This window comes from Columba livia, chromosome 2 (assembly GCF_036013475.1).
Source record: "Columba livia isolate bColLiv1 breed racing homer chromosome 2, bColLiv1.pat.W.v2, whole genome shotgun sequence".
Classification (NCBI taxonomy): Eukaryota; Metazoa; Chordata; class Aves; order Columbiformes; family Columbidae; genus Columba; species Columba livia.
Window position 1 is genome coordinate 111431828 of NC_088603.1, and position 13385 is coordinate 111445212.

The 13385-nt window shown below is 39.7% G+C and overlaps 1 long non-coding RNA gene across 1 annotated transcript; it reads right to left on the bottom strand.

Moving 5' to 3' along the window:
* Nucleotides 1-379: 379 nt before the first annotated feature.
* Nucleotides 380-2515, bottom strand: LOC110357026 (uncharacterized). The gene is made up of 3 exons (XR_002410443.2): nucleotides 2310-2515; nucleotides 761-857; nucleotides 380-599 (listed from the first exon to the last, which is right to left on the bottom strand). It is a non-coding gene; the product is annotated as an uncharacterized LOC110357026 (long non-coding RNA).
* Nucleotides 2516-13385: the final 10870 nt, after the last annotated feature.

Sequence of the window (13385 nt, forward strand, 5' to 3'; positions counted from 1 at the left end):
AGACTTGAGGATGGAATGAATCATAGCTGCTGCACACACCTTGTTTCCCCTTTGTATTCTATAAAACAGCACAAGAAATGACGATGTCTGTTCCACATCTGCTGCTGTGAATGGCTCTAGATTATCTTTTAATTGCAAATAAAGGAAGGGGATGAACAATCTCAGAGATCATGAAACCACCTTTCTCCTCCTTTGAGTGAAGCAGCAGAATCCTTGTAAGGGAATGCCCTTCTTGAGGCTGTTCAAGAATTGATGACCTATTTATTCTGTCTTTTCTGTGTGGTCCCTTGGCAAGTCCCAGCCTTCCAGCCCTTCCTCTGTCTTCTGAGCTGCTGTGCTTGGAAGCTGAGCAGCGAGTTCCAGCAGCTGGGAATCCACCCTCCTGAGTGTGGTTTGTATGTAGACGGCATGTGCAGGCAGGCTGTAAGCTTGTCAGACTGGTAACCAGAAGTTGAAGGTTGAAGTCTAAATAATATCTGATAAATAGTTACAAAAATTGTGCCTTGGACACCTGTTTGCTCTGCAACTTTTCCAGTACTTTGGCTATGAAGAAGACCTTGTGAATGTGTCGGAAGTGGTGTTCTACATCTGCAGCCAACCTGAAACAATGAGGTTTTCTCAGGAAGAGGTTCAGTATATCTCAGTTTGTTGCTAATCCAGAAATCTCACGGTGGTATTAGCAGCTGATAGTTTCAGTGTCATCTTTTAAAAATTACTTTTGGCATGTTATGCTTAATTCATAATTTAAGTGGCCTCTTACACTTTTCTAGCTGTCCAGAATCCCAGCTGTTCCCAGCCAGCCATCAGATCTTCCACTGTCAATCAGATGATTCCTCTGAGGCAGAATCTAAAACGTACTGAAAAGTCAGTGATGAGTGAAGCCAGCCAATATAAAAGGACAACTCAAGATCCAATTTCCTTTCGTGAAAGAATAATATTATCTATATAAATTGCTCTATATTACTTCTGTGTGGAAAGATGCCCTCTGTTGTGTCAAGCCTTGTATGGAAAAGGAAACCTGCTCTGAAGAATTTACAAACTTAGTAAGAAAGTAAAGGACGAGGAAGAAGGTAAGGATGGAGGAACACAAGATAGTAATGAGATGTTGGGGTGAATGTGGTAAACAGCAGCCAAGGTGTTATGCACATCTTCAGTGTTCCTTAGAAATGATAGGTTTTTAACCCCCTTTTTCAAAGAGATTTTCTGCTTTTCTATTTTGGTATGTTAAAATTTATACACTCCAAGGAAAAATAGGGGAAGTGTGTATTTTACTGACAACATCGACAAAAAGGGAAGGTTTTTTGCAGTTCTAAATTCTTTTTGTGGCAGTTTGGTGAAGTGAGAACTGTGAATGCTCAAGGATTTTCAGAGAGTACTTTATTTGGTACATCTGCTGTTATTTTAGCAGGACAATGATAAAAAAATTATTTGTCTAGGTGTTTTCCACTGCTTAAAGCGTTTTAAAATTATGGGTTACTGAAAAAAAAATCAGTTTGTAGAGCAAAAAGAAGTAATTTTAAGGTGAAGCTCCTATATGTAGAGTACATCAAGTGTCATAATCAAACTTACTTTTATGAAGCTTCAGATTTGAGTATGATTTCAAAATGTCAAATTAGCATATGACCTTTACTTTTATTTTAAAACTTTTATAAAGTAAAAAGAATTAGACCAGTAAGATATGTTTTTGGAATAGTGATTGCTAGGCATGAACACCTGTGAAAACAGGAAAGTTTCTTTTGCAAGATTAAACATTATTTAAAAAGTGGTGTGTGGTGTGAGCAGCTCTTACCTCTTTATAGGATTTGGCTCAAGTATGTGTCAGAAGCAGTAAAGAGTTGTCTTTGAAAATGAATTTCTAAACTATATAGACAATGACAAACTAATGAGGAAAATGCTACTATGCCTGGAGAATTGTGTTTGTTAACCTCAACATACCATGTAAGACTTAACTACTGCTTGTTTTGGGTTGAACACAACAGTGAGGGAATGGAAGATGGCTGGAGAATAGCAAAGGGATGAGGTTTGTTCAAGTTGCTGCAAGAATTCACACATAGAGTGAATAGTGGAGTTGTCCTGTGCAGGGACAGGAGCTGGACTCAATGATCCATGTGGGTCCCTTCCAACTCAGGACCTTCTATGATCCTAAGTCTTGTGGTGTCCCAGCTGGCAGGTATTTTTTGAATACTTTGCCAAATTGAATGGAGCTTGCTTGACTTAATGACTTTTGCCACAGAACGTTTTTGGGTTGTAATGACCAGGAGTGTCCTTGTGTGGCAGCACGTTGCCATCCCATGCCCTTCAGCCCTTACCTGGATGGGGATTGACCATGGAAAGTGTCACAAAGCGGGTCTAAACTGCAAGAGCTAAAAGATGCTTCTGTGATGTAGCTGTGTACCCTGGTTACACCCTGATGCCGTAGGAAGGACTCCCATGATAAGGAGGAGCTCCACTGTCTTTTGGTCAGGGCTGGTATTGGTAGAAGAGGCGCACACTGTGACCTAGTGTGAATCAAGGGCTCTGCAGTTCCAGGAAACACCACCCAACATTCCCTTCCCTTGAATGATGAGACATTCTCTCTTGGAAGCACTCCAGCTGCCAGGCTGCAGGTGGTCCTCCTCAGTGGTTCTACCTTCTGGCTTTGGATCTCCCTATCAGTCCTGCGAGAAAGGCTGGGGTGCACCATTGGCAGCGGGGTCTTTGGCACTGGAATCCCAGTGTTGTTTCCTTAAGAAATGTGGCATTTTCAATCTTTTTCTTGTGATAAGAAAAGATGAAATTTCTGTTAATAATTTCAGAACATTTATGTATTTTAGTTAGTATTTTGCCATCTACTTAAGACAAAATGAGTCTGACTTTCTATAAGCTCTGGTTACTGCTGTTTGTTTTTCCTTTCTTCTTTCCATCTTCTGTTTTTAAAGTGATTTGCTTCAATTGAGCATCTATTTACACATCAGTAACTTTATTTTGTTACATCAGAGTCTCATTGGTGTAATTGGAATTGCCTTGAATTTCATGTAACTGTAGAGAAGGCTTGGCCATAAAATGGTTTGGTTTAGGAAAACCCAGTTTGAGTTCATTTGTCAACTGTTCACACAAACAACTGTACATAACAGAGTGTAGCAAGGTAGTGAATGGAAGCAACAGCATCACTGAATGTGTGAACATGCCATCCTGAGGCCAAACTCTTGGAGCTGAGGATTTGAAAATGTGGCAATAGCAAAATTGGCTGTTGTCACAAGGACATAAAACGTGCGAGTCACGTGTGAGAAAGCTGTGATTTCTCCATTAATCCTTGTGTTGCCTGGTTTGTAGGAATGAGAATAGACAAGAACCAGCAGCAAATAAGATAAACAGAAAAATAGTGCCGTAGCAGGGTTGTTTTCCACAAGTGGGATTTTATTTATCAGTTTTCTGGTGCTACATGTTTGATAACAAAAGAACGTAGTGAGACCTCATTTTATGACATTAATGGAAATGATAGCCCTGCCTCTGAATATAGATGACTTTTTTGAGATCAGCTAGGGAGACAGAATTCATGGATAATGTACTACTAATAAAATGCTATGAAGGCAAATATTTGAGTAAGATTCTTCTTCCCCTGACATTCAATATGCAGTGACATGTCTTCTTTTTTCCCATCAGTAAGGAAATTTTCTCAAAATAGAATAGCTGTATTACTTCAAGCTAGTTAGAATTTGGGCACCACTTATTCAGTTTTCCTTCTATAAAAAACAAATAATATCTTCTGCTGGGGAAGATGTGGGTCAGACATTCTCGTTTTGTCTGTAACATTGCCCCTATTAGCCTCAAACTAGATCTTATGGGGACGACAGTCCCATAAGCACCTAGATTCGATGAGCTATTCCTGACCTTGGCCCATCTTAGACCTGCTTTTGTTTCCATTCTCTTTCCCTCCTTGAACAGCATTTTTTAGACAGTTGATGTGTAAGAAAATGAGGAACAGTAAAGAGGATACAACGAACCAAGTGGAAACCGATGTCCAAAATGCAGTGGAATAATAAAAAGAGGATCGTACACTTTCCTAAGTTGAGCTCACAGCCAGTGCCACTGCAATGCTCATGGCTCTCTAAGCTGCCTTTGTGGACTGGCTCTGAGTCTTTACAACCTGTAAAGATCTATCTCTTAGCCTTTTTTGAAACAGAATCATAGTGTTGTTTTGGTTGGAAAAGACCTTTAAGATCATCAAGTCCGGCTGTGAAAGTAACACTGCCAAGTCCACCTCTAAAGCACGTCCCTAAGCACCACATCTACACATCTTTTAAGTACCTCCAGGGATGGTGACTCAGCCACTTCCCTGGGCAGTCTGTTCCAGTGCTTGACAACCCTTTCTGTGAAGAAATTTTTCCTAATATCCAAATGAACCTTCCCTTGAGCAACTTGAGGCCATTTCCTCTTGTGCTATCCCTGGTTACTTGGGCAAAGAGACCAGTACCCTCCATGCTACAACCTCCTTTCAGGTAGTTGTAGAGAGCATTTTCAACATGAGTGAGTGCATTTCCCCTGGCCAGCATCATTAGCACAGTGGACATTGCATGCTGCTGGTGACAGGTCAATTGCAGAAAGTACAAAAACCTGAATTTCATTTCTGACTTTTTTTCCCTATCATATTTTTGTTTCGTGTTTGTTTGTTTGTTTGTTTGTTGAACCGTATTGCTTAAAGAAGGATCCAGGTAAACAATTGTGTTATTCATGCAAATTGCAAGATAAGGGTCAAAAAAAGAATAATGTCATAGTTTTGTTGTCTGCCTAAAGGAGGCAGATTTTATTATATATGTTAGAAACTGAAAGATTTGCTGTAATAATACTGTAATAGGCTAAAAATATCAGCAATGTGGGTCATGATTTTACAGGATCATTAACTGAAGTTTGTGGCTAAATTTTGCTGTTTTATTTAATAGTATTATCTTGTAGCACTTATATGCTATTAATTCAGGAGACACCTTATTGAAAATATTTTTATGACACTGTTACTACACTCAAATTGTTCAATGTGTGATTTTAACTACGTGACCTTTGTCTATTTCATTACTCTGTGCACTCCAAAAGTTAGGCTGAGTTCAGAAAGAAAGTATGTGTCCTTTTCTGAGGTTCATGGTTCATCTATTGGTTCATATAACTTCAAAGAGACAGTTTTGACATAAAGAATATGTTTTCCCACATCAAAGTGACCCAGTCAAAACTTCCATCTAAAATTTTACGAGGCCTACAGCCTAACACATCAAAAAACCCCAAGAGGATTTAGATTACAAAGGACTATTTCTGACCGATTAATGGGCTGACAAATTTACAAGGATTTCTAAATTTCTAATAAGGTCAAGGAAGTGCAGAACAAAAGAGGAATCTAAATATTATTACAATTTTCACTGGGTAATGCAACTTACACATATACATATATATTTTTACTGTCCTGTGACCATCAAGGTTAATTGTGATAACCATCGAAGTAAAAAATGCAACAAGAATCAACAATATTAACGTTCCTCCTAACATCATAGGAGGAAAATTTTGGTTTTTATAGTGCTGAAAAGCCTCATTTATGGAGACTGGGAACTGTCTTACACAACAATTTCATTTTGATGATATAATCATGGCTTTGTATAGCCATTTACCTAATGACATTACAGGTCTGGAAGAGAAACAGGATTATATTATTCCATAACAAAGTTACTGAGGTTTTTCTATTGTACTAATACTAAGCCTCTGCTTTTACATGCAATTTTGTTAAGAATGCTGTTTAAAGGAAATGATTTATCCATTATCATACTGCTCTTGTTGAGTTCCTAAGTAGACCTCCAAAGCCAAGGCCTTTTGTTAACTGTTGCTGGTGATAGTTGGCCATTTTACTCCAAATCAATATGGTGAACAAACTCTTAAATGAGTAGCTTGGCTATTGATATCCTCCGCATACACACATGAGAAGGTGAAATGCAATATAAATTGAATATCTGGCTTTGTCACATGTGCTTCTTTTCAGGAGGATTTTATTTTTGTACAAAGTAGTGTGTACAAAAGAAGAAAATATCCCACAAATTCTGAGAGGAATGATGGGAAGTGAATAGTGATCAGACAGTGGGATCTGTCGTCTCCATGGGGGACACACTTCTTGAAGGTGATCCCTCTATACTGGTGAGTGTTCTGCTTGGAAAGGTTGCGTCAACAACAGAGGATTCACTTAAAATGAAGACATTGCCTCTTAGTTTTTAACTCTCAGTCATAGATCATTGCTGGAAATCTAAATAGCTCTCTGAGTTTTCCAGATCTGATCATTATGCAAAGCCTCTTTGTTTGACAGTAGTAGCAAAAGCAGATGAAAATAAATCCAAATGCACTGGTGGAGGTAAGACTACCTTTGCAGCCTGAAGATATGAGGTGATATCTGTTGTCTTCATAATTTTTTACTGTCTAACCATTTATGAAATGCTTACACAGTGAAGATGTAATAGTTTTCATTTAAAATCTTGGTAGTAGATATTGAATCTGAGACCAGCTGTGACACTTGAGTATTTCCTGCTTTGATGAACCAGATGATGAAATAATCTAATTAGTCTCCTCATGAGAAGCAGTCAGAAGTATGATAGCTTTCCTATTTAAGAATCAATAAAATGGCAAGATGGTAAAATTTGTCAGGGCATCTGTAACATGAATGTTTTGTTATGAAAAAAATGGAAGCTTCATACAGATCTTATTACAGAGGGTTACTTGTCTTCCTTTGCAATAGCCAGGGATTAGCACACAGGCCTTAGCTTTTTGCATATTCTTATGTATTTGTGTGTTTGTGAGAGAAGTGGGTATGTGAATAAGATTTACAGATACAAGTATTCCATATTCTTTCTCCCAGTGGGTACTGTAGATGAGGACTTCATTTTTGCAAGACTTTTATTCATTCTCACCTTTTTGCATAGCTTTTCTTGGAGGTACATGTAATGGTCCTCAGATGGTATGCACTTGGGTAGTTTCACTGAAGTTGATGAAGTTGTGCTAGTTTACATGAGCAAAGCTGTAGCCCTTTGCCTGACAGTTCCTTCTGTCCACTTTCCCCATCACTGAAGATCTCTTCTGTGAATTTCTCAGCTTATTTGGATGGTAGAAAACAACAGACAGCTCCCTATAAGGCAGGCATAGTATTTTCTAAACCATCTGTGACTACTTTTTGACTCATCTTTTTCCATGTGACCTCAGCCTTTTTACTCACTACGTCAGAAGTAGCTCCTTCCACTTCTTGCAGGGGAATCAAACCAAACTGTAATTACAGGCTGCATGTGTTTATACTTAGTTGTTTGCCTTGAAGGAACTGAGCTACTGCCAGCAGTTGAGGGTATTTGCAGTTCACTGTCTTGTGAATGTTGTAGCCTTACATTATAATCTGCATTTGTATCCCACCTCCTGCAGAAGTGAACTACAGCTGCTCTTGCTATTTAGCATTTTTAATGTCTTTTGTGTCTTCTATCGACCCCTAGAAACATCACAGGCCACAGTTTTAGAAATACTGAGCTAAGTATCTAGCAATTCTCACTTCTGGGTCACACAGTATGTTGGAGCTATGCTCTCTCTTTCCTGGTAAATCTTTCACCTGCAGACATTCCCTTTTATCTGCTTGTCCTAGTATAGCTTGTTTGTGTTGATACATAAATCTTTTAGACTGAAAAAGACCAAATATTTCAGGAGGCTTTCTAAAAGCAGCCGAAGCATTTATCTACTTTGGTTACAAATATTCTAGCTCTACCTAGCAGAATTCTACGTCTGGGGAAAGCTTAACATCATCTGCATTTCTCCCCCTGGATGGGGATCTTCAATGTATCATTTGTGAGTAGTAAGTCTCTTCTTTGACATTTACAGTTGCTGTTGCCATTTCTTACCTTCTAATGTTTCCAGGCAGTGAGTCTTCCAGGAGGGACTGATCTGTCTCAGACTGAGGTTCACTCCTCTCCTCTGGGAACCTGTTTTGAAGTTTCGAATACCTCAGCTATTCATAAAAAGGCAATACAACTTTGCTAGCCCTGAAGAGTGCATCTGTCTCGCTGACTCACCACAGAGATGCTGAAAACAAATATACTTGCCAGTCCTGATAGTCGTGCTGAGTTGGTTGGCTGTTTCATGCAGTTGGAAGGACAAAAGTAAGTCTTCTCAGGAAGGGCTTTGGGCAGAGGCACCCAGCCAGGACAGCAGGTCAATGGGAGCAACAGCTGGACTGCTCCTTTGTCTGGTTCATCAGAGAAGGAAGGACTTAACTGTTGCAGGTGGTGTCAGACTGAATCTTTAGCACCTAGGAGAGGAAAAAGAATTGCTAAGTATGGCCAACAGGGACTCCAGGAAGAAGTGACGGGTAGCATGCAACGAGGGAACTCTTATGAGGTTCCCCAAGAGAAAACTAAGTCTACATAGTAAAGTCTGAATTCCAAAGTAAAGGGTTAGTATAAAAGTTAGGATTCCTGGTGAAAACTTGTAATGCATGTCAGGCTCATGTTTGTTAAAAAAGAAAGTCTCCATTGCTAACCTTTAAAATATTCAATGAACCATTCACTTATTTATTGAAAATTTTACCTGTGATGAAGATTCTCTTCAGATTGCATGGTCTGAGCCCATTTCTGGGTTATTTTCTCCTCCCAGTTTAAGTTTGCAGTATGCTCAGCCATATGTGATGCAAAATGCTTAGCCATGTATAATGCAAAAGATCAGACAGACAACTCAGTCCTTCAGCTGCTGTTTTTGAAGAACCCCCTTTCACGTGCTCATTACTGAGTAAGAGGCAGACAGTCATGTATGGTAAGTCACTTTTCTGGCTTGCTTACTCCATCTTTGGGAGTACTATTGTAGAGGAAGAATGAAAATGGAAGGTCCAGAACAAGATTAGAAAGAACAGAAGTGCTTGTTTCAAAACACTGCAATGAAGGATAATGTCTAAAATATTGTAATGTAAAGGGATAGCATTCTATTATGCAATGTTGTGGTGTGTTGTGATGGTCATAGTGATTGGTCTCACGTCATGCTAGACCTAGATTTGCTTGAGATTCATTTACGCTTTCTCCTGATTTTGAATGTCACGAAATATAGTCGTCTGACTTAAATATCCAGGTGAGACAAGAGTGTCGTATTTCTTTAGCTCTAAATGCAGGTACAGTTGGTATATCGTCAGCCAATTAACAGAACAGAATAACACTTATTTTGCTTGAGAACTTCATTTTTGTTAAGAGTTTTGCACTTTGAAATGTGTTTATCTGTAATTCAAACCTAGGGGTTGCTTATAACAACAACAACAAGATCACATCAGAGAAAACTGCCCACAGTTGCATGAAAGAAGGCATGCTGGTTACTGAATGAACTGAAAACTTATCCACATGTCACTGCCAGTTCTTTTACTGTGTGCTTCATAAGAATATCCCTGGTCTCCTATCTGACCTAGCATGTTCTTTTAAAAACCCCCTGTTGTGGCAAAGCTGGCTGTCACCTGAAGAAAAGCAGCAAATACAGAAAACCACTGATGGTGGCACTAGAGGCCTATCCCTCTATTCTTCTCCCCAGAAAGCTAATAAAGAACATAAAAAATAGATGTTATCAGGCCATCGAGAATTAACAACATGTAGCAGATGGCAACACCTACCCTTTGCTATATATCTAATTTTAGCCCAGACTATTTACCAGCAAGTTGTGGCAAAGGTTAAGGAATCCAGCGCCGAGGAGTGGGAAGCGAGTAGAGACAGGAGCGAGCAGAGGGGTCCTCTCGCACTTCTGGCCCTGTTTTAGGTTATCATGTTAATCAGTGGCTTTGCACACCACGATTACTCTTGGTGAACTGAATGAAGGTGATCCTTTCAAGCCCAAACTATCAACTGGTAGTTATAAACTACAGCCCTCAAAATCTGTGATATACCCAAGGAACTGGAGCTGTATTCTATGGCTGAAACTGAACCATCCCCCTAAAGGTGTTGTCAGGGGAAATGCAATGACATTATGCAGTGTACATGTGGGGTGTGCATATGTTTTTATGGATGTACATATGTATTTTCACTCTTTGTGTTTTGTCCTTACCTGGTATTTTCTCTCTGCTTTATTAGATTTTCTTTCCTGATGCTAGCCACAGTGTGATTTAGGACAATAAAAGCACATTGATGTATGTTGAATCTGCCACTCTCATGACGGATCATCTAGACTGAGAGCATGTCTTCACTGCTGGCTTAACTCAGGCTCCTGCCCACATTTTAGTACAAATCTCTCTGTCAGCAGCACACTTAAACTTTTCACCTGGGCTTATCTGAGCTCTGTACAGATGTCTGCTAGGCCAGCCAGGAGCACAGGGTAAAGCCAAGGTGTTGCTGAAAGACGGTCTCTGAATGTCCAACTCAGCAATGCAGCCGTGCCGTGTCTGGTTCCGCTCAGAGAATGGCTGCAAAGTGCTCAGAGAGAATGAAAGACATCAGGATTTCTCCCCCAGGATGGAGGATGCCACCGGTGCGGTCGGCAGGCCCCCCACAAGATGGTTTTGAGACCAGGTGCTCTGGTTTCTCAACCTGAAGAGAAGCTGATGCCACTGCTGGAGGTGTCCATGGTGGAAGCTGGAGCCCTTGAGCAAGTGACAACCAGCATCTAACATTCTGTGATCTAACATCCTTGCCTCTGCGTTCCCTCCCCACCGCCCTTCACTGAGGCCAGACCACACCGACTTTGCTATAGACTTACCTCACGGATGTGCAAGCTCATGTCCTGCAGTGCAGGACCGTCATCTCGGTACTAACCAAGGGTCTCACTGGGTTCTCTGTCCCAACCCAAACCCTTTAATGGGCTTTTTCTTGCTCCATCCCTGCTAGGTCTTTTGGCCGTAGGCTTAAATTTGCCCATGAGTCCATACTGGGAAGATGCAGGGAGGTCTGCAGATTAGAAGAGAATTGAAAACTTCTGAAGGAACGTGTAAGCAATGGGAGGATTTTCCCCAAAACACTGGAAGACAAAACCTTCCTTTGCTCCTCCTTTGAGAGGGTGATGCATAGATTCAATTTCTTTTTTTGTTTAGTTGCTGTATGACAAGCTGCTTTACCTAGTGGGAAGTTCCATACAGAAGATATTTAAAATGTTTCTCTGCTGTGGATGCTTTGTGTGAACGGCACCTCAGTGAGAAACAAACTGCTCTGAGTTGCACAAACGAATAAAAATGGCCTGAATCCCTGGTTCTGATATACTGACTAACTACTGTAAGTTCTCTGTATTTTGTGCCTGGTTTGAAGTGCCTGAAAGTTATTGGTTTTTATATTTATTATTTAAAAGACTTCTCCTGGGAAGACAGCTCTGGCCTCTCTAGCTGGTTCAGCTATGTTTTTTAAGAATAAAAAGCTCACAAACCTGTTCATTTGAAAGTTAGGTTAATAGAAAAAGGACTGTTGATTTTTTAAAGTTCAGTTTTCACTTTTAGAGTTGGAAAGATCATTCATAAGGAATCATCTGAGGAGTTTTGCATTTTCCTTTATAGACCTGCTGCAAACTTCACAAGTACATGCATTAAATTTCTAAGCATATTTTGACATAAATATTTTTTGAGGGATGCAAATTGCCTTTTGTTAGTAGTCAAAATCTGAAATGCTTGTTGTATTAGGTAAAGCACAATTTGTTATCCCCGAGTGAATCTAGTAGCACTGGTGACTACAAAGTACACAAGAAGCTCCAGTTATTCCAGTAATTCTTGTGTAAGTGCTAACCCATGTGACCATTTAAGAAGGACAGTCAATTATTAAAGCAGCGTAACTTTGTACATCCCAGGATTCCCAGGGCTTGAATATCTCTTTAGCTTGTAGTTACATAGCATCGAATAAAATCAGTTCCTGGGCAAATACTGCTGTCACAGCTGAGCTGCTTTGTAGTTATTACTTAGTTAATGGAAATAGTTGAGAAAACAATGAAAAAAAAATCAACCCAAACTTTAACATTTCTTATTCCCATGCCCCTTTAATTAAGATCTCAAGAAGTTAATAACTTCTAATACATTCTATAAAAAAGCAGAGAACATCTGGCATTTGACTTCATAGCAGACACGGAAAATAAGATGAAGCATTTTTGTCTTTATCCAGCTGACTGCACCATCTTTGGGCGATGAGCAATGAGCCAGGGTCTGATCTGCTTCCTCAGCTGCCTTAAACTGCAACAGGCCTTAAAAAGAGACTTTCTAGCACGAATAGTGTTGAAATTAAACTTTCAGAGGATTCATTCAAGTTGAAGGTTTGAATATGTTGACGCACAAGAGGCAAATAACCTTTCTCTAAAGGACTTTATTCTGCAGCATGCTCGGGAACTAGCAACAGCCTTGAATTAATTGAATGCAGTATACGAGAGAGGTATAATGTAGCATCCAGACACAATACAATATATTCAAGTATTTGTCCATATGTAAGTAGTTAATTGACTGTGTTGCTATGAAGCACAATTCAAGGTTATTTTATTATCTTTAGCACAAAGCTGTGCAATTTTGAAATCACAGAGGTTGCGAAATACATTTAAGGGCAAGGTAGGCTTAACTACAATGTTGCAAATGACAATGAATTTTTTTGCTTGTTTCTATCTTACTGTACACTTTATAGATCAGGGATGGCATCTGGTGCTCAATGAAGTCCTCATTCTATTTAATTTTTCTGCTAGGAGGAATTACAGTAAAAGAAATCGTGTGTGGTTTCCAAGGGCATGCATTCATGCTAAAAATGGTTCACATTTAGGGTATTGACTCTTGACCAGTCCCAAACATTCATGTGTTATGATGTAAACCTCTCCAAAATAGGGTGACATTAAAAAAACATTAAAAAAAAATCCTATACAGGGTTTAGTTTCTTTGTCCTCTTTTCCTAAACCTTTTGAACATCTTTTCTCCAAACCCATGAATTCTAGAAACTTATATAAAAAGCTGAGATTCTTCTGGAAATCATTATTCAATTACCTTGGGAAGTGCTGAAATTTTGAGATGTTTAATGAAATCATGAGACCTAGATTCTCCTTTTTCTTCTACCCAGGCATTCACCTGGACTGTGTGAGGCTGATGTGAAGACGAATGTTAAAGTGCCACTCCATCTTACATTACCTGTCTTTAGGTCTAAATACACAAAACCGGAGAGGTCTTGCTGGGCTAGAAAATTTTGCATTCTTGGACTGCATTTCCTACTTCTTTTCTCCTGTCATCCATCAGTGCAGCTGCAGCAAATGCTGCACTGTATGAAGAGCAAACTGGCACTTCAGGCAGAGGGCAGACAGGACAACAGGGTGTGTGGATACTGCACCAACCTGTGTCACCCTTGGGGTACAACGGTCAGGAGGGGCTGAAAGGATCAAAGGGAAGGTTTTTGTATGTTCAGGAAAAAGCTAAACCTCGTTAAAGGCGTACAGCATTTCTACTG